The sequence below is a fragment of the Dermacentor andersoni genome, chromosome 10 (assembly GCF_023375885.2).
Source record: "Dermacentor andersoni chromosome 10, qqDerAnde1_hic_scaffold, whole genome shotgun sequence".
Classification (NCBI taxonomy): Eukaryota; Metazoa; Arthropoda; class Arachnida; order Ixodida; family Ixodidae; genus Dermacentor; species Dermacentor andersoni.
Window position 1 is genome coordinate 57,576,259 of NC_092823.1, and position 23,914 is coordinate 57,600,172.

At 43.1% G+C, this 23,914-nt stretch overlaps 1 long non-coding RNA gene across 1 annotated transcript; it reads left to right on the plus strand.

Annotated features, from left to right (window-relative positions):
* Positions 1-1,883: 1,883 nt before the first annotated feature.
* Positions 1,884-22,689, plus strand: LOC140213630 (uncharacterized). Its single transcript, XR_011890544.1, has 4 exons — positions 1,884-2,240; positions 2,784-2,895; positions 17,730-18,128; positions 22,583-22,689. It is a non-coding gene; the product is annotated as an uncharacterized lncRNA (long non-coding RNA).
* Positions 22,690-23,914: the final 1,225 nt, after the last annotated feature.

A 23,914-nucleotide genomic window follows, 5' to 3' on the forward strand; every position in this document is an offset into this window, starting at 1 on the left:
CAGAATGATTTCATTAAATATGCTAGTCCTATTCCCAAGCCTGTGTGAATCAGTCACTTGTGAAGAAACTTTCCATTTTTCTGTGAAGTATGGGTTAGGTTGCTGCATCAGCTCAGATAGGGTACCAGAAATTGTTTCTACCCGTCAAATGACGAAACACAAGTCTACAGTTACCTTCATTGCCTTTACATTGCACTTATTGCGCAAAGTATAAATGGTATTGCAGCTTTCGAAAAACTGATCCAAAATCAGCTATTTATTTTGCATCCGTATTTTGCTCATGGTGCACATCTTTCTACAGAAATTGCTATATCAATGTCAGCAGCAGAAGCAAAACTAAGGTAGATCATTCTTGTCGCAGATTTTTAGAAAACATTTGAATATGAAGTGTATTGCAAGCAATCAGTGCAGGCTGAAATTATTTATTTGCTTCATGACTTACAAACAACAGGCGATGGAGGAATCAGATTTTGTGTATTCATATAAATACTTTGTACGTACAAAGTAACTATGCATGGCACAACATATAATACTCCTGAATTCATGTCGAAAGATTGTAACGCATACTGTTGAGTAATATCTCATGTGTCTTTTTAACTCTAGAAGTCAACAATGCACCTATGAAATTTTTGTAGTTGGAACAAATGATATGAAGAAATCATATATACTAATTCAGATGAGTAGACAATTACATTTGCCTTTAACATAGTGCACAGCCCTCAGCACTGAGAACATGCTAGAGATATTGACACATCATAGCAAGATTCACATACTGTAACAAGTTTAGATATTTTGCTTTACAGCTCGATGTCCAGAGCTGGATTGCTATTATCTTGTAAAATTACCACTCACGTCAATTTTCAAGGAATAAAAAGCCTGATTATTTCAGCCCCATTACAGATATTTATTTTTTTTATTATCAAGCAAGAACGTCTATAAAAGGCCACTCATTGAAGAAGGCAAACAAAACACTAAATTCCACAATCACAATGCAAGGTCATGCAAACGCCTCGTGGGTTCTATCGCAGATGCAGGTAAATCACAAAGATAACCAGGAAACACTACGTAATCGCGTTTATTCGCTGGAACGCACTGCAGCCACTTGGCTGTAAAAACATCGTACACCACCGCACATTTCTAGTACACACCACGTAGGACACATGTACGCTGCAGATATATGTGTTTTTTTCTGAGGAATGTTCGTGAGTCGCACGATAAACACAGAAGGCACGGGCGACAGGCGCGCAACCCGCGCACATTGAACACACCGGCACGAAAGCAAATGCGGACGACACCGGTGTAACCTGCGCTACACGAGTGATGAACCCTGGTAGATTTGATGCCGACTGAAACAGCTACAACACGCTCGGAAACATCGCACGCTGCACAAGCGTACACCTGATACCGTGTCAACAATTCCTGAGGCTACAGTTGATGTTGATGACAGCAGAAAGTTATTTAAAACGAAGTGACAACGCACGTAGCACGGGCAGGAGCTCATAACGCCATGAAAAAACTTCAATACAGCTGACTTGAAGTGCGGTTCTCGGAGGCCATACTTTTGCTGGCTGCATACGGCAGAAGTTGTTCAAAATCGAAAATACGCCATAAAATTTTTTTCTACAGTAAAGTATAGCGTGCAATATAGACGCTTCAATGTTCGTTTTTTTTGTCTCGCAACTATACGTAGTTGGGCGCAATACGGCACAAAATGAGTGGGTACTGGTTAATATTAAGGCATCACGGGGGCCACACAACCGCAAAGGTCTACAGATGACGCTCGCCCCATGCGATCGGTTGGTGGCGCAACCCACCACCCTGTTTCAAAGAAGACGCTCATAGCATTCATTCGTCTACTCTGCTCTCTATTTAGCAACTGCCGGTCGCCGGGCGGTTGCGCGAGCCGTTGTGGCGTGTTTGTCTAATCGTGTGGTTTTGTGTTTGGTGTAACGAAATGTGACTTAGTTCGCGAACACAGAAGTGCCAGAAGATAGCTTGTGTCTCTCTGAAACTCGCCATATGCGTGGCGTGCCAGGCAAATGGGGACCAACGATTTTCATGCCCTGGAGTGCGTTCTCTTTTGTGTCTGGTTGCGGGAAGTTCGCTGGACGTCGCAAAGAAATAATGTGTATTATTAGCGTGCCTCAGCTCGTCCACTACGTAACGGCGTGTAGACTGGGAGTCGACGCAGCACCGGCAACTTGGAGAGCGCTTTTCGACCGCGTCGTACCTTTCAAAAGGTAAGTAATCGTGCTTGCTAACCACACGTGTATTGTGCGTGCACTCGTGTGTGCACAGTTGCATAACAACGCTCATCTGCATTTTAACAGATTTTTACTGCAATGACGTTTCCTCGCATATAAATGCTTCTACGTTGTAAATAATCTGTGCTTACGCGGTTCTGAATTTACGAGCAGTTTTGGAAAAAAAAAAAAAAACGTAAGCAGTCAAAGCTTGCAACAGGTGCAGATTACTAAAAATTTTTAAGACAAGATGTGTTGACATAACTTATGCATAACTAAACATGACACGAGACAGTTGCTTAAACTAAGTCATGAAAAAATTGAATTGGTATGTAAACAAAGATTCTTTGTAATGTGTTGCTGCTGTGTGTGTGTTAAAAGTTTTACGGTGATGAAGGGGTCCCTCTGTTGCCACCCTTCATTAATGCAAACATTATTTTCGTGACTATTTTAGATGCTCCTTGCATGTGTTCACACTGTGACAGCGTTAATGTGCCACTGCTATAAATTAACTGCGAACTTTCCGAACTTCTTTTGTAGTGGCGAGGCCGTAACCCACACCAGTGTCCACATAATGGAGGAGCCAGCAGAAATGCAGGGAAACCTTGAATGACTGCCATAGCGCAGTGTGTAATCTGATTGCTTGGTTCAGGTATGTATGATGTGTATGTGTTCCAAAGAGTAGGACCTCAGTATCATTCGTGAATAAGTTTATCAACATATTACTCAACACAGCTTACTAAGTAGGCTAAGTAGGCTAAGTATTTTTGCAACTTGCTGCTTATTTGTGTTCATAGCTGTTATTGTTTTCTATATAAAACTAGATCTAACATGTCCTGATGTTAAGTATCTTTTCTTGCATCAATTACTTGGCTGCAATTTAAATTTCATTTTTGTTTGACAGAATAGTTCTTGCGGAAACCCGCAAGGTGGAGAGAAGTAATTAATAAAGGGAAAATCAGACATCCACCCATTCATTGCAATTGCTACAAAGGAAACCCGTACAGGTTCCTCGAAAGAAAAGCCTCGAAGTTCAAGAAAAATTCGTCATGGTCCGGGACTCGAACCCGGGACCACTGCCTTTCCAAGGCAGCCACTCTACCATCTGAGCTAACCAGGCGGCTAGCAAATGGTAGGGTGAAGTCAAATTTGTCAACAGCTGACAAATTCTGTCTGATTTTCCCTTTATTATTTTTGAAAGAGCGTAGGTTTGGGCATGTTGGCATTCCATAACTTTTAGGTTTTTGGCGCACAGAAAGGGGTGAGAGACAGAGGTACGACGCGGACACAGCGCTAACTTCCAGCAATTGTTTTATTCTACGAAGCGGTACACATATATATAGGTAACAGACAACAGCGTACGCATGCGCATATGTTTCTAATCAAATGAGACAGCAACGAGACATGTGTAATGGAAAGTTAAGATGATATCGAAGATGAAAAAGCGACCATGCATAGCCAAAAAATTTTGTGTAATTGCAACATTAAAATGCCATCTCCGTCAAGCCACCCTCTGTGACGTTTAAAAAATCGAATTCTTTTTTTGAAAGATCGATTGAAGGCGTGCTAACACAGATTATTGAAGCGGCGTAGATCGCTAGTTTGGGGAACGCTCGTGTTAGCGCACCTTCAATCGATCTTTCAAAAAAAGAATTTGATTTTTTTAACGTGTCACAGAGGGTGGCTTGATGGAGATGGCATTTTAATCTTGCAATTACAAAATTTTTTTGGCTATGCATGGTTGCTTTGTCATCTTCGATATCATCTTAACTTTCCATTACATGTCTCGTTGCTGTCTCATTTGATTAGAAACCAGTGCATATGTGCATGCTTATGCTGTTGTCTGTTACCCATAAATATGTGTACCGCTTTGTAGAATAAAACAATTGCTGGAAGTTAGCGCTGTGTCCGTGTCGTACCTCTGTCTCGTCCCTTTTTGTGCGCTAAAAGCATAAAAGTTATTATTTTTGCTTAATACACGGTGTATTTCTCACTTTTTTATTTTGGCTTTATTGTTTTGAAACTGTTTCCTATGCTGCAGCTTTTATTTCCATCTTCTTTTCTGTTTATTCTACACGCTTGTGCAGTTTCTGTGCACATAAGAATTCAAAGTGTAGTGGGACAACTATGTTGCATGTCTAAGCACATGGCGTGCTTACCATTGTTTAACATTCATATTTGCCATTATTTATCTCTTGTTCCCAGAATAACTGCCACTGGCAAATACACATTTGATGAGCCGGAACTTTTTGAAATGATACATGAAGGTCATTATTCACTGTGCTGCAGTTACTGCTGTAACATATGGGTAACAGCACAAACATGATCAGAAGAAGGGGGACACATACACACAGTGCTGGCTATTAACTGGTTTTATTGGCAAGGATAGCACACCTTATATATGCCAGTGAAGCAAAGGAAATGAAGGGGAAAACACGTCAAGGGTGATAGCGTGCTAACCACGCAAGCACAATACAGCCAACCAAGCGCAACAATATGCAAACGATTATTTTTCTTTGCCGTCTGAAGCCCCGGTAGCCACATGTAGAAGATCAAATTCAGCATCACAGAGAGCAAGGGAAGGAGTGCTAAAGCACCTGCTACCAAATTTTCTAATGTAGTAGGCTTCTAAACTGATGCGTGCGGTCGTGTCACTGCCCTTTCCTAGAATCGTCTCTTTCAACCAGGCCACCCATTCAGTATACTTGCTAACGTTCGCAACTAAATGTGCATATTTATCATCTAGTTTCTTTTTTTTCACTTTTTGAGCGTGTTCCCTTAAACGGTCATTGACACAGCGACCAGTTTCGCCGACGTAAACCATCCCACATGACATGGGGATGCAATACACCACTCCAGTGGAACATTTTACTAACAGCGGTTGGTGGTTCTTCTGGCATCCACGTTTTCTGGCGTTACAGATATGTGGACACAACTTTCCCAGCTTAATTGGGGCAGAGCAACAAATTGACACGCCGTGTCTACTTGCCACCTTCTTAAGATTGTGGGAAAATTTATGGATGTAAGGGACCACCTCTGTCTTACGTGCCTTCCATTGATCCTCAGCCAGTGTACTTCCTGATCCTCACTTGAATTTTGGAAGTAGGATTTCAGAAACGGCAGTCAAGACCAAGACGGGGAACCTGCAGCCAAAGGCGGCTTGCCTGATTATTAAACGTGGGCTTAATCTGAGGTGGGCACGATTTTTGGAGAGCTGATGCCATACACAACACCGCTATACCTCTCTTAATTGTCTTGGAGTGTGCAGAGTCAAAGGGCAGCAACTTCTTAGCTCGTCGGTAGTAGCCCCAGCAAACATGTCCATCACAGAACATGATTTCTAGGTCTAAAAACTGTAAACTTGAAAGGTCCGGGAGTTCATGGGTGAAACGCAACCCATGTCTATGTTTGCTAAAAATGGAAAATATTTTGCCTAATGTAGAGGGGTAGGGGAAGGTAGGCTGCTTTTTTAAAAGCACTAAAACATTCTCAACATACCTAAAGAATTTTAAAACTGGCATCCATTAAACATCTGTTCCAGTGCATTTTCCACCTTGGCCAGAAAAATGTCAGAAAGAATAGGGGCTACGCAAGAGCCTATGCAGATGCCATCACGCTACAGAAATGACTACTCGTGAAATACAATAAATGTAATTAATTTAGGGAAAATGAGGTATCCACCAAATCATAGCAATTGCTACAAAGGAAACCCATGCGGGTTCCTTAAAGAAAAGCCTCGCAGTTGAAGAAAAATTCGTCCTAGTCCGGGACTAGAACCCAGGACCACTGCCTTTCCAGGGCAGCCACTCTACCAGCTAACCTGGTGGCTAGCAGGTAGTAGGGTAGCAGATGTCAATCGTAGCAATTAATTTTTCCGCAGAACTATTACCACAATAGAAGTAGAGTTCAAATGAAACTGCAATAATGATAGAAAGTTATGAACGGACAAACCGACAGTGTTCTGGAAGGATACGTCGCCATTATTTTCAATGCAGTCTTTGATACACGCTAGCAGTTGATTCTGCGGAACAGAATGAAACAAGTCCTGCACGTCTGCTGAAAAACCGAAACCAACATGATCATTTCCCTTTAAAATCTACTACTGCGACTGATTGCTTTAGAAGAAATGGGTCGTTCAAAGCTAGCGTCTTCAGCTTCTTAGCAAAAACTGGCTAACACACTTCTGCCACGATCCCTCTTCACTAACAGTAGTGCTAAATGGAACTTCGGGCTTTTGTGTCTTGGCTGTGAAAAACCCCCTCAAACTGTTCCCTCTGCTCTTAGATATGTCCCTGGCAAAATTTTTGAGGCCTAATTGCTTACAAAACTCAACGAACTTGGTTTTTACTTGCACTTCACTTTTCTCTCCAGGGTCAAAGTTCTTATTAGCCGCTACCAAACCTTTTTCATTGTAAGTTCTCTTGGCCAAAATAATGAACCCACCCTGCTTGTCAGCTTGCATAAGCATCAGGTTGTTACTCTTAAAGAAAGAGATGTCATTCAACAATCTAGTACGGTACGAGTCCGGGGTTTTCGGAGCAAACTTTCGCAGGCAGTCAATACCTTCAAGAAGGCAGCTGTCCCGATTTTCATCTTTTCCTGAGTGGCCACTTTTCGGTTCCTTGCAGTGATATGTGCAGGAACATCAGCTTGGACCCCAAATTTGGATCCTTTCTGCAGATGTTGCATAATCTTCTCTGGTATATGGATGTCCCCCATGACGCTGACATTGCTTCCATCTTGCGTCATTTTCTTGTCTCCTGTACAACAGAGCAACATATTCAAGATGCACCTCCACCTGCACTCCATGAGCTGTGACACTAGGCGCTTCAAAGACGCGAGCTTCTTAGTCACAAGCCAGTCAGGATGGTCCTTAAATCACAGAAGGTGCAACCTGTCCTGAGCGACTTATTCTGCAAAGTCTTTTCACGTGCCCCCACGCTGGTTTCACAGGGCCGAAGAGGGCACTTACGTCGTTATGGACGAGTCATTTCCGGATGGAAAAGGCGAACTGTCTTGACTAGCATGTTGCATGGGCGATGTGACTGAGTAGAAGGTTGATGGTGGAAAAGGTGCCTTACAACCTTACAAGAGGAAGGAAAGACACTTCACCTTTTGCATCCGGAAAGGACTCGTCCCTAATGAAGTAAGTACCCTCTTCAGCCTTGTGAAACCAGTGTGGGGGCATGTGAAAAGATTTTGCAGAATAAGTCACTCAGAACTGTGACAACAAGTCCAACTTTTTCAGGACTGGTTCCATCTTCTGTGCTTTAAGGACCATCCTGATTGGCTTGCGATTAAGATGCTTGCATCTTGAATGAGTTGCTCCGGTGTGCAGGAGGAAAATGACGCATGATGGAAGCAATGTCGTCATGGGGGACGTCCACATACCAGGGAAGATTATGCATCATATTCAGAAAGGATCCAAATTTGGGGTCCAAGCTGATGTTCCTGCACATGATCTCACTGCATTAAATTGGAAAGTGGCCCCTCAGGAAAAGATGATAATCGGGACCACCGCCTTCTCAAAGGTGTTGACTGCCTGCTAAAGCTTGCTCCAAAAACCCCGGACTCGCACCATAGTAGATTCTTGAATGACATATCTTTCTTTAAGAGCAACAACCTGATGCTTACGCAAGCTGACAAAGAGAGTGGGCTCATCGTATTACCCAAGTTAGAGAAATTTATTTACAGAAAGGCAGAGAGGTCAGCCTGAGCTATAACTTGCTCTGGCCTGCTACTCTACACTGGGGAAGAGGGACGGGGAGGGAAAGGGCTGATGAATGATGATGGTATAAGGAAGAGATGCGTATATACAAATTCAGAGTTGTGGCCTCTCTAAAGCCGTGCGTCCAGCCCAGTGGCTTGGAGAAAAGCTACAGTGGCTCTTGTTACCAGGGCTGCGCTGTTTGCATTAGGCCAAAGACCTAAAAGAAACTCGTCCGATAGCGGTCTCTCATGGATCTTTGCAATGGAAGAGACAAGTTGCTGTCGTTCTTGCGCGTAGGTGGGACACACACAAAATATATGTTCAAGCGTTTCTGGCACCTCACAGAATTCAGTTTGGGCTAGTATCACTGGCACCTATCATATGTCTATAATGGTTGGTGAATGCGACACCAAGGCGAATCCGGTGCACCATGCTCGTGTGGCTTCTTTTGAGCTTGTGAGGCATACGAAATTTCATTTCTTGGTCCCATTTGTGTAATCGCTTGTGTCGTCGATCTGGTTGGGTCCAGTGTTTCTAACTTAGAGTTGCGGTTTACGCGACGAAGTAGGACGTTTGTGTCTGCACGTGAGAACGGAATGCGTACTTCACAAGCATTATATAAAGCAGTTTTCGCTTCAGCTTCTGCCTGTTCGCTCCCGATCAGGCCACAGTGTGAGGGTATCCACTGAAAGGTGACATTGTGGCCATATCTAGTTGCGTGGTCGAGCCGTTCTGTAATTTCTATAGCCATGGAATAATACGGGCCCCGTCTGAGGACACAGTCAATCGTTTGAAGAGCTGGCTTGCAATCTCAGAATATTGTCCATGCGTGAGGAGGCTCCTCGGAGAGAAATCGAAGTGCCTCCTGGATAGAAACAAGTTCTGAGGCAGTTGATGTTGAGCTATGGCCTAGTTTAAACCGCCGAGCAATGATCATATGTGGAATGACGAAGGCTGCAGTGGAGGCATATGGTGTGACAGAGCCATCGGTATACACGTGTGCAGTATCTCCGTACTTTGCAGAAATGTGCCACAGGGCGAGTTGCCTGAGGCCAATAGATGCAACGGATATGACTTTTTAGTAATTCCAGGTATCTGCAATGTAACGACAGGTTTAGGCAGAACCCACGGGGGTATTCTTGGAATACAGGCGGGAGAAAATCTTGATTGCAAAACGCGTTGATGGCGCGATATAGTCCTTGAAAAGCTGGAACCTAGGTGGGTGGCAGGGAGCGATGACAGAGGATGGTGCCTGTGTCGGATCAACACGCGAAGGTACATTCGAAGAGGCTCGCAGAGCAAGTATACCCCAATATGACAAGTAAAAGCTTCCGCTATTGTTCCATTGGTTGACGTGCATCGTGGGAGGCCTAAACATGTGTGCAATGCTTGAGCTTGAATGCTCTCCAGCGCGCGCACACAGCTAAGTCTCATGCTTGAGAGCGCCGGAATGCTGTACCGTATATACCCTACGAATAGTGCTTGGTACAGTTGGAGTAACGACGACTCCGAGGGGCCCCATCTTGTTCCTGCAACGGTGCGAAGGACGTGAACAAAACTCTTCAGCTTTGACTTCAGTGCGGCGACATGTCTTGACCAAGATAATCCCCGGTCTATGACTACACCAAGGAATCTGTGGTGTGTAACCGTAGGTATCACTACTCCGTTAATGATTATCGGATACCTGGTCATTTGTTTTTGCGTGAATGTAATCACGGAATATTTTTCTGTTGCGAGTTGGAGGCCTTGACGCCGCAGATACTTAGCTGTGATTGTCACTGCACGTTGAAGCCTAGCACGCATTTGGGGACAGGTGGCTCCAGATGTCCATATGCATATGTCGTCCGCATATGCGCTAATCTTCACCGTGCTAGGAAGTTCGGATGCAAGGCCAATCAATGCAACATTGAAAAGAGTTGGACTGAGAACTCCTCCTTGTGGAACACCTCAATGTATATGGTACTGTCCGGTGTCACGATCACTTGTCGACATATACACCATGCGGCCACTGAGGTAGCTAACAATCCATGCATATAGCCGGCCACCGACGTCTAAATCTTCCAGTGCATCAAGGATTGCATAATGGAGTACATTGTCGTATGCACCCTTAATATCCAGAAAAACAGCTCCAACTAACCGACGGCGACTTCTTTCTTGTTCAACAGTGGATACCAAGTCAATAACACCGTCAATGGAAGAACGGCCTTTTCTAAATCCATGCATAAAATCAGGAAAGCAATTATTTTTCTCTAGAAACCATTCCAGCCTTGACAAGACCATTCTTTCCATTACTTTGTCGGCGCAACTGGCTAAGGTGATCGGTCTGCAGGAGGAGAGCTCGTTAGGGTATTTCCCCGGTTTAAGCAGGCCTACAACGCAACTGCATTTCCAAGAATCTGGAACATTTCCTGTCTCCCACGTCATATTATAATAAGATAGAAGACGTCATGATTCGATGCCAAGATGAGTCACGTCGGCAGCAAGACCAGACGGAATCCCATACGTTACCCAAGGGAATTTACAATTAAAAATGTTTGGTAGCGGCTAATAAGAACTGTGTCCCTGGAGAGAAAAGTGAAGTGCGAGGAAAAATTAAGTTCGTTGAGTTTTGTACCAATTATACCTTGGAAAGTTTGCCAGGGACATATCTAACAGCAGAGGGAACAGTTTGAGGGGGGTTTTCACAGCCAAGACACATAAGCCCAAAGTTCCGTTTAGCACTATTGTTAGTGAACAGGGATCGTGGCAGAAGTGTTAGCCAGTTTTTGCTAAAGAAGCTCAAGGCGCTAGCTTTAAACGACCCATTACTTTTAAAGAAATCAGTCGCAGTAGTACAGTTTTTAGAGCGAAATGATCATGTTGGTTTCGGTTTTTCGGAAGACGTGCAGTTGTTTAATTCTGTTCCACAGAATCAACTGCTAGCATGTGTCAAAGAGTGCATAGAAGATAACGGCGACGTATCCTTCCAGAACACCGTTGGTTTGGCCGTTCATAATTTTCTATCTTTATTGCAGTTTTATTTGAACTAGACTTTTATTGTATTTGACAAGCAGCTGTTTTTGCAGTGCGATGGCATCTGCATAGGGTCTTGCATAGCCCCTAATCTTTGTGACATTTTTCAGGTAAAGGTGGACAACACACTGGAACAAGTGTTTAATGGGGGGCCAGTTTTAAAAATTTTTCGGCATGTTGACACTTATTTGGTGCTTTTATAAACAGCAGCCCACCTTCACCTACCCTCTACAGTAGGCAAAGTGTTATCTATATTTAGCAAACATAGACGTGAGTTGCCTTTCACCCTTGAACTTCCGAACCTTTCAATTTTAGTTTTTATACGTAAAGATTACGTTCAGTGATGGACATGTTGGCTGGGCCTCCAACTCACGGGCTAAGGAATTGCTGCCCTTTCACTCGGCACACTCCAAGACAATTAAGAGAAGTATACAGGTGTTGCGTATGGAATAGGCTCTCCAAAAATCGTGCCCACATCAGATTAAGCTCAGTTTTCATAATCAGGTAAGCCGTCTTTTAGCTGCAGGGTTCCCCATCTCGGTCTTGACTGCCATTTCAGAAGTCCTCCTTGAAAAGTTCAAGTGTGGATGTGGAAGTGCAATGGTTGAGGATCAACTGAAGGCACCTAAGACAGAGGTGGTCCCTTACATCCACAAGCTTTCCCACAATCTTAAGGTGGCAAGTAGGCACGGTGTGCCAATTTGTTTCTATGCCCGAAATGAGCTGGGAAAGTTGTGTCAACGTATATGTAATGCCAGAAAATGTGGATGCCAGAAGAAGCACCAACCACCGTTAGCAAAATGTTCCACTGGAGTGGTGTATTGCATCCCCATGTCATGTGGGATGTTTTCTGTCCGTGAAATTGCTCGCTGTATCAATGACCGTTCAGGGGAACACCCTCAAAAACTGAAAAAAAAAACGCTAGATGAGAAATATGCACATTTAGTTGCGCACGTTAGCAAGTATACGGATTGTGTGGCCCAGTTGAAAGTCACGACTATTCTAGGAAAGAGCAGTGACAAGACTGCGCACATCAGTTTAAAAACCTTCCACATTAGAAAATTCGGTAGCAACTGTTTTAGCACCCCTCACTTTGCTCTCTTTGATGCTGAATCTGATCTTCTGGGTGCGGCTATCGGGGCTTCAGATTGCAAAGGAAAAGAAAAATAATTGTTTGCGCTTTGTTGTGTTTGGTTGGCTTCATTGCGCTTGTGAACTTGGCACGCTGTCACCCTTGACATGATTTTCCCTTTCATTTCCCTTGCTTCACTCTGGCATATACAGGGTGTCCCACATAACGTGAGCCAAGAATTTAAATATGAAAGGCACGTGTGAAGGCAATTGAACGAAACCCATACTATTCGCAATAGCCTATAGTAACTCAGACAATTTTTTGTTTTCCCCATAACTTGCTAATTAAATAAGTTTAATTGCAGAATTTTTGTTATTGGCTGAGGACCCCAAGTGTGGTACGCAGATTTGTAGAGCACCTTCAGAAACCACCGATCGAGTTCTTTCCTTTACTAAATGTCTCATGTAGTCCGTTGTTCCTGGTTGCAAAGAAAGCCCATGAAATATGATGAAGGCCACGTGATGGAACATAGTGGTATTGTGCTGCTCTCAAGCGTGCATTCGGTGAACAAGGTTGGCTGCATCGTGACTGGTGACGAGAAAGTGGCAGGGCATTCTTTATCTCATTGGCACCGCTCCGCCTGCAGCATGCATTTTCGCCATCATCCGACGGGAGCCGACCTTGTTCACCGAAGGCACGCTTGAGAGGAGCACAATACCACTGCGCAAGCACTCTGTCACGTGCCTTGTTTCATATTTCGCGGACTTTCTTTGCAACTCAGAAGAAATGACTATGTGAGACGTATCGTAAAGCAAACAACTCGATCGGTGGTTTCTGAACGAGCTCTACAAATCTGTGTGCCATACTTGGGGTCCTCAGCCAATAATTAGAGTTGGGTAATTAAATTTAATTAATTGGCAAGTTATGGGGAAAACAAAGGATTGTAGGAGTTACTATAGGCTATTGTGAATAGTATGCATTTGGTTCAGTTCGCTTCCAACGTGCCTTTCATTTTTCAAAAAAATTCTTGGCTCAAGTTATGTGAGACACCCTACAAGGTGTGCTATCCTTGCCAATAAAATCAGTTGTTAGTCAGCACTGTGTGTACGTGTCTGCCTTCTTGTTGTCTGTTTGTGCTGTTACCCATATGTTTCGAGATGAACCAACTCTCCCAAAAGGAAGTATTGATGACGTTACTGCTGTACTGAGGTGTTTTCTAGTAAGCTTGATTTTTTTCTCTCCCATAAAAAAAAATTTGGCAAGCTATGCCCATTCATGCAAATAGGCATTGTAGCAGTTAAGAGTCTATGTCCAGGTACATTATTTTTCACTTTAAGTAAACACAGTATAGATCACATAGTTAGCTGATAGATCCGTGTATTGATGCTCAATCATTAAAGAACACTATTTCATACATAGTGCTAAATTGTCTGGTTGCATTTGCTCGTTGTTGCTCATCAAATGAATTTAATTTCAACTGCACCACATAGAACATTCCGATTGGCACTTCTGTAATTTTAATAGTGATAATCAACCAACAAGCCCTAATTCAACAGCTGTCATGAATAATTTCTAATACTTTGGGTCCCTTTTCATGTGTTCTGTTTCACACTATGTATTTGGTCAGCGCAGTGGGCATTTTTATATTCAATCTGCTTGGTGCTGTTGAGGTCAGAATATCTTCAACCAGCAAGTCTAAATTATAATGCTATCAATAAAACTTCGATTACTGGGCAGATGAAAGCATTTTATCTCATTCTAAAAGTATCTTTGTTGTAACCACCAGTGTCTAGAGCAAGCATCATATGCACAGCAACTCATAATAAGTTTTTAAGTTGGATGGGCGAGTACCTATAGCTAACTATACCTGTGCATATACTTTCTACATATTAGCTAGTATTTTAGCCACACGAAACAGCCTATGTTGTGTTTGCTGAAGTCAAATTTATGGTTGATGCACCTGCTTTTTTTTGTTGTGCACTTACACTTCTGTGGTCTCTTAAGCACTGTACTCGTGTGACAGCTGAAGTATTGCAGTAGTGTCGAAGTTAGCGTGCTACACTATGCCGACACATACCTATCACCGTATTCGTGCATTTTCCGAGAACCAGCTGTGTTCACTAGGTGAAATTTGTAGTGTCCTTATGAGTTTGCCATTCAGTTCATGTAACTTTTCAGGACAGAATTTGCACAGGGAGGGAAGGGAGACCATACAACATGACTGGTGCTATGCATCAGATTTAGATTGTTCATCATTAAAGAACACTATTTCATACATAGTGCTAAATTGTCTGGTTGCATTTGCTCGTTGTTGCTCATCAAATGAATTTAATTTCAACTGCACCACATAGAACATTCCGATTGGCACTTCTGTAATTTTAATAGTGATAATCAACCAACAAGCCCTAATTCAACAGCTGTCATGAATAATTTCTAATACTTTGGGTCCCTTTTCATGTGTTCTGTTTCACACTATGTATTTGGTCAGCGCAGTGGGCATTTTTATATTCAATCTGCTTGGTGCTGTTGAGGTCAGAATATCTTCAACCAGCAAGTCTAAATTATAATGCTATCAATAAAACTTCGATTACTGGGCAGATGAAAGCATTTTATCTCATTCTAAAAGTATCTTTGTTGTAACCACCAGTGTCTAGAGCAAGCATCATATGCACAGCAACTCATAATAAGTTTTTAAGTTGGATGGGCGAGTACCTATAGCTAACTATACCTGTGCATATACTTTCTACATATTAGCTAGTATTTTAGCCACACGAAACAGCCTATGTTGTGTTTGCTGAAGTCAAATTTATGGTTGATGCACCTGCTTTTTTTTGTTGTGCACTTACACTTCTGTGGTCTCTTAAGCACTGTACTCGTGTGACAGCTGAAGTATTGCAGTAGTGTCGAAGTTAGCGTGCTACACTATGCCGACACATACCTATCACCGTATTCGTGCATTTTCCGAGAACCAGCTGTGTTCACTAGGTGAAATTTGTAGTGTCCTTATGAGTTTGCCATTCAGTTCATGTAACTTTTCAGGACAGAATTTGCACAGGGAGGGAAGGGAGACCATACAACATGACTGGTGCTATGCATCAGATTTAGATTGTTCATCTGTTTTTTTCACCTCTGGTAACGGAATGGCCAACAATAACAGTAAGAAATATCACTTAAATACTGGGATGTGTCAGTCCGCTCTCATTATGATTGTGTGGAAAAGAGGAACACTCTCTGAATGACACAGAATAGCAATCACTCTGTGCTTTCTAATTCTATTTGTTTGCAACATTTGCCCTCATTCTAAAAGAACGTTTGTGCAGTACAAGTGCACATGCAGTGTAAATATTTTCTGTATTCCTTCCCATAAAATAAACATTTAAACATTGAATTGGTAGTTTTGTGCGCTGTGGTCTCTCTTCTGTCCCTTGTGTTGTATGCAAAACTTAAACATGAACATGCACCAACTTTCTCAGTACTCGTCAGTCAGTGTTGATAAACTCACAATGTTTCCAGCCAGAACATTCTTACCATTTATGTCACATCCAGTCGGTATAGTACTACTCTGGCTTTTCATAAAGCATGCTAATATGTACTTCTGCATTTATAGTTTATGTAATGATAGCCTAACAGCACAAGCCAAAAGTTGTAGAGATACAAGCCGTCTAATTGCTCAGAGGGTGATCAGAGGCGGATACTAAGAGAGCTCTTCTGATTGGCTGGTACAACCTGTACCACACAGTAACTTTCTCTTGAGCGACTTGGTCATTGCTAAATGCCATGCTGTTGTAGTGCAACAAACTGCAAAAAGAAAGATACAAAAGGACAGAAAGAAGGGAAAGAAAGATGGCACTACACTTACAACTGTTTATTAGGCACAAAACTTGCTACATATATATTGCGCACTCTTGACATCAGGGGCAGCAAAAAGAGCAAGTGACAGGTCATGTTGTTTGTGTGAAACCCAACAATTTCATTTCCACATCATATAAAAACATGTTTGACTAACACATGCTTGACCACTGATCTGAATGTGATATGCCTCTAGTAGTTCCCGTGCGGTTTTATCTCTACTCATACCTGGAATTCTCACCTCAGCAAAACGTGGCTTACAGGAGCACGATTTGCAATGTGCAGAGAGATGGGTGTTCATATCCTTTTTTAAATTGTTTTTGTTCCCTCATTCGGTCATTCACACAATGGCCAATCTGCCCGACATAGGTTTTCCCATAACTTAACGGTGTCTGGTAAATCACATGGACCGCTTTTCCACATAGCTTTTTTGTCTAGTTTCAAGCATAGTGTCCAGCAGCTTTTAAATGCCAGATTTCCTCATTCGGTCATCACCTAGTGGCAGAAACCTCGCTGCAGCAACTCAAATGTTACAATAATCCGAAGGGGAGTGAGGGAAGTAAGCACGATTCCCAAAGAAAGGCTCAAGTGGCTCCTTATTACCACAGGGTGAGCCACAGCCTCAAGGCAGCGAACAGGTATGAGGTACCTGTTGTTTTCTTCCTCGAACACGCTGTCTTGCCTATGTCCCCGAATCATAGAATGTGCAGTGCAAATGTACGAAGTCAAACATGCAAAGTGCTACGTGGAAAAGTGTTCCACTGCTGTGGTTTACCAGATACATGTACCGCTAAGTTACAGGAAAACCTACATCGGGCAGACTGGCCGTTGTGTGAACGACTGAATGAGGGAACATGCAAACAATTTAAAAGCGCATATGAATGCCCATTTTTCTGTGTATTGTATACCGTGCTGCTGTACTGTAAGCCAAGTTGTTCTGTGGTGAGAATCCTAGGTAAGAGTAGCGATAAAACTGCGCAGGAACTGCTAGAGGCATGTCACATTCGTATAACTGGTCAAGCGTGTGTTAGTCAAACATCTGTTTTGTTATATGATGCAAAAAGAAATTGTTGGGTTTGACGAAAACAAGATGATCTGACACTTGCTCTTTTCTTCCCCTGATGTCGTGAGTGTGCGCGGTATATATGTAGCAAGTTTTGTGTCTAATAAACAGTTGAGTGTGGCGCCGTCTTTCCCTTTTTTCTGTCCATTAGAACCTTTCTTTTTCCAGTTTTTCGTGCTACACCATGCCGTACAACCTGTACCACTTTCTACGCTTCACAAAGCTGAAAGTCAACTTGGGCTCACTGAAAGTCGTTGTGTATTGCTTGTGTAGTCTCTTTAAAGATTACTTTCAAACAGAGGTAAGCCATATAATTTTGTGTGGAGCCCCTACACTAATGCCACTGGACATACTTCTTTTTGCTGCCAGCAGTTAGTGACATAAAACCAATGGCTGATTGCACAAACAATAAAGATGCATAAAAAATGCTTGATGTCAGATTTCTCAGGTTCCTGTAAACAAAGCAAATTAGCTGCTTTAATGAGAAAGTTTGGCAGACTGGGTGGGAATAGAACCTGGAGTGTGAAACAAGGACACTTCTGTGATGCCACAATATCCATGTGCTTTTGGAAGTAACCGTTGCAGATGTAAACGCTACTGAGGGTGAGCTTTGTGTTGTGCCAAGAACTAGGTCTTTAAAAATCGGTTGTCAGTCCCTTTAAGGTGTGCCTACTGTGTGTCATATTGTGCACGTCACATTGCAGCCATCTGGTTCACTAAAGATGCTTTCATGTTCCCACACCTAAGCAGTCTTAACGTGTCTCTGCCCTTTTATTGCAGGTACACCTAGCAAATGTATACATTGATGAGGAGTGGCACCTGCTCTAGTGCCATGGCTAGGACTCCCTGTTCTGCAAAGAACTGGCGAAACTGGTGTGCGGAGTTCTGGCACTCAGGATAGGAGCATCACAGGGGCTCTTTGGTGGTGCTTCCTGAACGACCGCAATTTCATTGAGAAGCCGGCATTGAGCCTCCATAAATTGGAAGCTGTGGACAGTATCATCGACATTGTTTCAAATTTGTTTGTGTAATGTTTGTAACAATACATGTATTACAGTGAAATGATTAATTTTCCAGATGCACTTGATGCATATCTTTCGAGATGTGGTGCCCCTGAGGAGGAGAAATCGCGGTGCTCAAAATGGACCGTAGCCTAGCAGACATGCTGAGAGAAATTAAGTAAGCGTGTAATTGCAAACATGTGTACATGCAGTAAACCTCATTAATTTGAACTCGTGGGGGCCATGCGAAATGTCAGGACTAAGCAAATGCAACCAAAATGGTTTAAAATATATATTTATGTGTCGGCTTCCGACGGGAGCCTTGTTCACAATGAAACCAGCAGCAGAGTAGGTAACGTTCTTATCTGCAGCTCAAAACATGATTAAGGTACTTGGCATACATGGACATGGATGATTAGAGATTCAAGATAAAGACGCGTAAAATGATTTCATTCCTTAACAATCAAGCGATATTTTTCCTAGCTAATTGTGACGTAGTTGCGCAGTGCTTGGCCAGGGCATTCGATGCAAAGTATCGTTTCTGGACATCATTCCTGTGCTGTTTGTCTTTTTTTGGAGTTGCCGGTTTCTCCGATGTAGACGTACCGACAGTTCGCACACCGAAGGACCTACACTACGCCTGGGAACTTGCCCTTTTCCGAACAGTCTTTCACATGCATGAGCTCGTGTTTACGTTTTGGAACGTGCACAGCCTGCACATCATATGACCACAACGCATGCAAGGGTCTCGCTTATGCAGGGGACCTATGGTATTGAAGCCCATTTTTTGGGGGGTCCAGGGAGGGTGGGTACTGCGCAAGCCAGCTGACACCCTACTGTGTCAATGGAGTACTCAGGGTATCCACAAGCCATCAATTCCCACTGCACAAGTGAATTGTCTGGCATGTGGTCTTCTACTGTTGTGCACACATTTTTCACCCAACGAAGGAAAGAGCAGACAACAGACCTCTTTTGCGAAGCAGGGTGCACCAATGTGTAGTTGAGGTAGCGCCCCGTGTGAGTTAGCTTCCTAAACACCTCGAATAACAGGTTTGGCCCTTTATGCTGCACGAGGCTGTCCAAGAATGACAGTTGGCCTTCAGATTCCACTTCTATGGTGAACTTAATTGCTGCTTGCATTACTGTTTAAGTGAGCCGTGAGGAGGTGAATATTCTGTTGTTGCAAAACTCTGAAACAGTCGACATATCTGAAAAAGACCTTAGGTGTCGATGTAAACGAGCTAACCTTGAGTTAAACCTCGACCTCTTCACGGCTCACTTAAACAATGCAAGCAAAATTAGGTTCACCATAGAAGTGGAATGTGAAGGTCAACTGTCATTCTTGGACTCCCTTGTGCCACGCTAAGGGCCAAACCTGTTATTTGAGGTGTTTAGGAAGCTAACTGACACGGGGCGCTACCTCAACTACACATTGGTGCACCCTGCTTCGCAGAAGAGGTCTGTTGTCTGCTCTCTCCTTCGTTGGGTGAAAAATGTGTGCACAACAGCAGAAGACCACATGGCAGACAATTCACTTGTGCGGTGGGAATTGATGGCTTGGGGATACCCTGAGTACTTCATTGACTCAGTAGGGTGCCAGCTGGCTCACGCAGTACCCACCCACCCTGGACCCCCCAAAAAACGGGCTTCAATACTGTACATCTGTGGCATAAGCGAGACCCTTGCTCATGTGGAAGAGCACGGCAGGAAGAACAAATCCTGACAGGCTTGCCATCTGCCACGAATTTCAGCGCTTCAGGAATGGACAGAGACGCAATGCAAATATGTTAAATATTTTTCCCAAGACACAATGTAACCCAAAACAAATGACCAGCAAAGTAAGCGTGCACAAAATATACCCTGTACACAAAAGAGATTAACAAAACTAGGTATATACATAATTAAAACAAATGAGAAATTAGCTGTATAATGTTTATAGTCTGACTGGCCAAGTGACAGTCCCCAAGAATTGAATGTTCTGACTGTCAGAGTAGCAGTGAACGTCGGCAAGGCGTGGTGCAAGATGTCAGCCTGCGTAGTTGCAACATGACGTACACATAGACCTTCGTTGTGAGTGACGAGGTTGTCGCTCCCTTACGAGACTTGCATTGCACAGGACGCAGTCTGGACTAGTCAGGCATTGTGTGGCCGACGTGGTCAGGTGATTGTGGCACTGGACAAGGCCGGTTATGGCAGTGTGGCGTTGGGTTGCAGAGCATAGTCATGGCGATGTAGTCAGGTCTTGGAAGCTGTTGTTGGCCAACTCTTGGATGTCCTCTCGTCTGTCCGTGGTCCCAAGCTACTACTACCCATCTCCAAACACAGCTAGAGATGCAACTGCCTTGCTTCTCATCCATGTCAGCAATGCGCGCTCCTTGGTTTTCCTCCCCTTTTCCTTCAATTTTTCTCTGACACTTCACATGCTTCCTCACCTCATGTATCCATTCTCCATTTCACTGACCAATGTCGTCTGCTCCACATTATCGCACATGCTCTGCCGGTGACTCGTGACAGTGTGAAAAGGGAAAGCATGGCAGCAAACGTATCCACTTGTCAGTCAGCACTGTGTTTGTCTTTTGTTTTATCTCATCTGTTGGTACTGTTCCTTGCCAAGGTGGCCAAGGTTTGTATTCAACATATGAAAAGAGTGCAGTGCAAACCGGAAAAGAGATGGTACCCTAGCTTGAATGGAAGCATACTTCGTTGACTTCAGTTGCACAAATGGCCAGGAGTGTACACCTTGAGACACTAGTTTATGGCATTGTAGGTCTTGAAGGCCGTGGAATTGGCTAACATGGCTAACACTTTTCTGCATGCTTCACTTGACGATTATCGTAAACCACAAGTGTTCTCAGCATTATGTTCAAATGCCTTATGCCATTTTAATGTGATGTTTAACGTGCCTCCCTTCTCTGCTACTAGTGTACTTTCTATTTCGTTGCTTATATGTACCTTTTATTTACTTATTAGTTATGTGTAATATCTGCAGTGTCATTGTCTTACAGCGACACTGTTACGAGGTGTTTCACAATGGTTACAGTCTATATTCTTTTTTTAATTATGTGCAATATATGCAGTGCCATTGAGGCATCCAACATCTTAAGCGATGCTGTTAAGAAAAGTTACAATGTGGATGCAGCCACATTAAATGTAAATGCAACGCTGGTTCGGAGCCTTGAACTTGTTTTGAGACATAATTATCAACAATTATAAAATAAAAGTTGCCTGCATATACCTTGTTTGAATACATAGCTTATTTGCACGGTTTCTGAATAAGTAATTCATAATTTTTGTTTCTCGCATTTTATTATACTGGCTTTGTGTTAAAAGTCGGCAAGGACCTTGTACGGCTGCTGCCATAAAAGCAGATGCCAAGCTGCTGCTAGCCTGCATGCAGGCTATCACTAATACAACCAGCCTTGACCGTGCTCGAGCGCAGCAGCACTTGCTGTGTGCAAGCAAGGCTGTGAGCCAGCAATCAGATCCCTTATTCCTCTGAAGGGTGTGAGAAATCTCTTATAACAGTGTTGTCAGATTGGCACAGTAAAACTTCATTTGGGCCTAGTTGGTACATAATTCTGAACTTAACGTTACAGCGCAGACACCTAAGACGAACCACAAAAAGCACCAGTGTGTGTCGTGTCTTTTTGTGGTTCGTCTTAGGTGTTTGCGCTGTAATGTTAAGTTCAGATTGGCACACTTCTCTAAAAGATTTTTTTTTTACTTTTTATTCTTCCCAAGATGTTACGGAATGAAGCTTCCAAAAGTTGTCATCTCAACTAGGCCACATGTTCTTTTATGATGCAGTCTTCAGCACTGCCTGTTTTTTGCCTTTAATCGTCAGAAGTGAGCCCATGGTGGTTCTAAGGCTCTGTAAGCCTTCTTGCACCAGCAGCATTGTCCAGGTGGAATATCAGTAAGGAAGTTTGGATGATGGCCATCAGAAGCCCACTTGTCATTATTCTGCCACTTTTGTTGCTTTTCTTGAGACTGCTTTTTCTTTCAATGTTATTGTGTTAAGAAATTTAAGCATGACGTATGTTTGGAGCTAAGGGCATGATCCACCGGCTTCAAAGTTCCTAGAGTCAGTCTGCGCAAGGAATTGTGAGGCGGTGCTGCTATTAAAAGCATGCACTTTCACCCGCTCTTAAAATCGGGGTGCATACAATGAACATTTTACCATCCCTTACGACTCTCTCTTAGCCACTGTGTTTGCCTTTCGGTAATATGGGGAAAAAAAGCAAAGCTGAACTCTGCTTTATTTAGTCCACTCTGCCAGCTTGTCACAGTAAAAATGGCTCTGTTAGTGCCTACCAGAACTTTCATTTTCCTAATCATTTAATTTTGAAGTGCAATAAGTGTTTTGGCGTCTTCTCAACTTTTTGCTGCTTTAACTCTTGCACATGTCAATATTAATGAGAAATGATGTCCTCTTTACCTTTTGTAGTACCACAGTCTAGATTTGTCAGAGAATGCACTGTTATAGCTACGTTATTTCTACAATAACTGTATTGCACCTTGTTTAGGCACTTGTGGCTGATTTCCATGTATTTTTTATGTACTTCATAAGGTCTGTGCTTAAATCTGCAGCTGGATGAGTTGCTTTCTATTCTTACTGTTTGGTTTGTGCAGATAACACATGGGCAAGAAAGAATCAAAAACCAGTTGAGAGATTGTGCTTGCGTCGTCCATTTCTTCCTTGCCTCTGCTTATGCAATAAATTTATTTTCTACAAAGCACTACTTTGCTTACTTTTGTTTGCATCTTCTAGCTTGCAAACCAATATATTGTGTATTTCTCAGTGTGGAAACTCAATATTGAAAATTCTTAAATTGGCATACTAGCCGAGTCATGTGAACAGATACTCCCATATGTTCCTGTAAAACCTTCATGATCATTGTAAAGAAATACTATGGTACTTTGAAAAGCCTCCCTCGAACGTAAAAAAGTATTCCCATAACTTCCTGCAAAAGCTCCGTGATGGATGTAAACACATGCTCCCATAATTCCCTGCATAAGCTCCTTGATGGAGGTAAACATATACTCCCATATTTCCCTGCAAAAGCTCCGCGATGGAGGTAAACACGTGCTCCCATAGTTCCCTGCGAAAGCTCTTTGATGGAGATAAACATATACTCCCATAGTTCCCTACAAAAGCTCCGCGATGGAGGTAAACATATACTCCCATAGTTGCCCGCAGAAGCTCCGCGATGGAAGTAAACATACACTCCCATAAGTACCTCCACAACCTCCGCGATGGAGGTAAACATATACTCCCATAGTTGCCCGCAGAAGCTCCGCGATGGAAGTAAACATATACTCCCATAAGTACCTCCACAACCTCCGCGATGGAGGTAAACATATACTCCCATAGTTGCCCGCAGAAGCTCCGCGATGGAAGTAAACATATACTCCCATAAGTACCTCCACAACCTCCGTTCAGCAGCGGAGTAAATCTTTTACTCCGCCTACCCGGAGTATATTTACCTCCCATCAGGGAATGCGCTAGAGGACAAGCCATTTACTCCCATCTCGGATCATTTTTGCTAACAGTGTATGTGTAACATTTCACTGTGTTGCGTAAGACGAAGTTGAGTATGGACATTTACAACTGTGCCATATATGTTCGCATTCGTTCCACCGTTCAGATGCCCGCTACTGCGGCCATCATCTGTCGCGCGAGTGCCAAAGTCCTTGCGAATACATTGTATAAAAAATCAAGATATAAAGAAAAATATATGCACAGCTAAGTGCATCCTCATCCAAATAACATATGCAGGTAATATTGTTCATTCATTTGATTTCAGTTACCCTAGGCTGAGCAAATGTGACTCTCATAAACTCGTCATCATTCAGGCGAGTAAGGTGCGCCTCTCGCAGCTAGCCTGCGACCGCCTTACTACTCGATCTGGGCAGCCTTATACAACGAAAGGAGCGCTTATACTAACAAACATCTTAGCTTGA